This window comes from Eimeria mitis, genomic scaffold, assembly GCF_000499745.2.
Source record: "Eimeria mitis Houghton genomic scaffold, Emh_scaff517, whole genome shotgun sequence".
In the NCBI taxonomy this organism is placed as follows: domain Eukaryota; phylum Apicomplexa; class Conoidasida; order Eucoccidiorida; family Eimeriidae; genus Eimeria; species Eimeria mitis.
In genome coordinates, this window is record NW_013573463.1 from 17,139 (window position 1) to 17,489 (window position 351).

A 351-nucleotide genomic window follows, 5' to 3' on the forward strand; every position below is an offset into this window, starting at 1 on the left:
TACATTGAGTTTTTCAATAGAAACATTTGTGTCTTTTGGGGGTTTATCTGTCAGCAAAAAAATATAATCAAAAAACCCTTCAGTTAAGTCGGAGGGTTTCAGGCCCAGCGGGCCCGGGGTGTCTCCGTATATGTCTCCTCCCTGCATACAAATAAATAAATATATATATAAATATATAAATAAATAAATAAATAAATAAATAAATAAATAAATATGTGTGTGTGTAGAGAGAGAGAGAGAAAGTACATATATTTTACTTATATAAAATAAAAAAGGAAAAAGAATTAAGAGAAATGAAATAAATTTATATATATATATATATATATATATATATATATATATATATATATT